This window comes from Bactrocera neohumeralis, unplaced genomic scaffold, assembly GCF_024586455.1.
Source record: "Bactrocera neohumeralis isolate Rockhampton unplaced genomic scaffold, APGP_CSIRO_Bneo_wtdbg2-racon-allhic-juicebox.fasta_v2 ctg3790, whole genome shotgun sequence".
In the NCBI taxonomy this organism is placed as follows: Eukaryota; Metazoa; Arthropoda; class Insecta; order Diptera; family Tephritidae; genus Bactrocera; species Bactrocera neohumeralis.
Window position 1 is genome coordinate 8,478 of NW_026090986.1, and position 2,521 is coordinate 10,998.

Consider the following 2,521-nt stretch of genomic DNA (forward strand, 5'->3'; position numbering starts at 1 on the left):
AGATTTAAGAAATGTTGTTGATGATTGGTAGGTTTTATACAACATTTCAAAATGGAATATACTTCATAATAATGATTTCAACTAATTTAAGATGAATTTGACGATTACTTCGAATTTCCTTCAAGAAACAATTGTTGATTTGATGTTTCTTCGCAAAACAAGGTTTGCCATATTCACATTTTACTGAAAAAGTATCAAAAATTAGTACTAGATTTCTTGAGAGCTGCGTACTAGCACAAGTAAGTTTGTCGCAGGAAAGTATCTTGACCGTTTCTTAAGCGTTTTTTTATATGAAGTTTTTACGTTTCTTGCGAGCTGCGTACTAAGCTTAATTGAGCAGCAATGTCGTAAATATTCCCTTGTTCTCTTTTAGGCGCTAAAAGTAGAATTACAAATTTTCTTTTCATAGAAGATAGCAAGTTTTTAGTCTAAGTTCCCACTAATTAATTTAACCATCTGTTAATGTAATATAAAAATCTAAGACTGCATTGGTCGAAAAATTAAAAAGGATCAGTTCTATGACTGGTACTATAGATTATATTACTGTATTTTCTTACAAAATTTATGCATTAATTTTAATGTATACGTACCTAATACCTTTTCGAAGTCATATCACGCTCATATATTTTTCAAAAATCTAAAAAATGAATTTAGGTAGTACAACTTTTTCCTTGTTTATATTACTACACCTCCTGGCAAAACTTTGCAGGAAAATATAAAAAAGGTGCGTCGAGTCCCTACGCGCGGATGCAGTTATACTTCTTAGTGATATTCCAAGAAATGCATATCATTTTGTATGAAAGAAAACTAGAAAACTTAAATTCACATTTATAATTATGTATATGTATATTATGTATATTGATGTGATAAATTTAATTTCTATTAGTAAGAAAAATATTTATTTGTATAGTATACGATGTTAAAAGGCATACATCTTCTATCCTATCTTGTGTATCTGCACATGCTCATATGAGTGTATGTGTACGCATGTGCGCGATCAGAAATTGAAATCATATTTTCATCACTTATAAATATACTTATTAATTGTGCGCTCATTGACTTGCATGTTCATACATTCATATATACTTATATGTACATATATTTGCATACATTGCCAAACAAATAATGCACAAGCATACAAACATACATATGCCTTCACATATGAATATGCCACCAACAAAAAATTGATCTTCACAAGACAATATGGCAGCCAAATTGGCGAAGAACAAGTGTAGTACATTTTACAACAAAAACGATTTCATTCATGAATGCAGGCGCAGAGGCCGTAACATCTCCCCGAGCATGCCTTTGCCAACAAGTCGTCTTTCCGCGACGATGGCAAAAGCCAAAAATCATAAATTGCACAACTTTCTGGTGCTTCTCGCAAAAATCTGCGTCGATATGTATTCACGATCATACGTATACATACATACAAATTTACGCATGTTTGTAAGTGAAGCTGCTACAGCGGCAAGGGATGACAATCGGCGGCCATTACTTTACTTATGCCATAGAAATTCTATTGCTACGAATATGGAAATGACAACGAAATAATGCAAATATGCATATTTCTAAATGTCATTAATTTCCTTGAAGAAATGAGTGATCCTGAGAAGTATAGTCTTAACTTTTCAACGACCAACGCAGAGCATTTCAACCAAAAGGAATTTATTCATTAAAAATCACCACTCAGGAAGTCGTTTTATCCGTTGTAAGCGAACGATTTTCGAAAGAAACACATTTCTAATATGCCACAAGACAAAATTAGAATTGAACTTCTTAAACCTAACGCTGTCAGATAAAACGATATACCTCGTCATTGCGGGTCGATTTTAAAAAATGTAAATGAAGACTAACTACAGAAATGATCCTGTAAGATAAAGTATAGCCTTTATTTTTTCAACGGCCAACGCAAGTATTTCAGCCAAAATACAAAATAGTTGAGGGGAATTCGCAGAAATGAAAGACAAACGAAAGAAAAAGAAGTATAACTTCAATAATGCACAAGCATACAAACATACAACCAAATAATTAGGACAACGCAATACAAATGTCAATGATGGTGTTGGTGGTAAGCGCTTGAAAAGTTACGACGAGCACTTAGGTTCGAATCCCAACAGAATTTATTTTTAATTGAATATGTCACCAACCAAAAATTGAAACATTGTTCTACAAAAACAACAACAGCATAAGCATGGCAACATTGGGTTGTTGGTAGAAAAGCCGAGCTGTGCCGAAAGAAACGAACAAACGATCGCCGATTGTCACCGCTTCGCTTGCTGCTCAAACATCTTCGCAGACAAGATTGCGTAGATTCATATTGAGCAGGTTGCGCAACCTGAATCTATCTTAACTTTTTAAACTCGTATAAAGTATAACTTCAAAAACTGTTTTAAATCAATTGAAGCTGTTCAAGCCCCTAGGTTATCGAAAATTTGAACCCCAGTGTCTATAGTTATTCTGACCGAAAATGTCGGCAATATGTGATATACAAGTATACAAGTATAACTAAATTATTTGA

At 33.3% G+C, this 2,521-nt stretch overlaps 1 non-coding gene across 1 annotated transcript; it reads right to left on the reverse strand.

Moving 5' to 3' along the window:
• Window positions 1-1,684: 1,684 nt before the first annotated feature.
• On the reverse strand, window positions 1,685-1,892 carry LOC126767071 (small nucleolar RNA U3). Its single transcript, XR_007669009.1, has one exon. It is a non-coding gene; the product is annotated as a small nucleolar RNA U3 (small nucleolar RNA).
• Window positions 1,893-2,521: the final 629 nt, after the last annotated feature.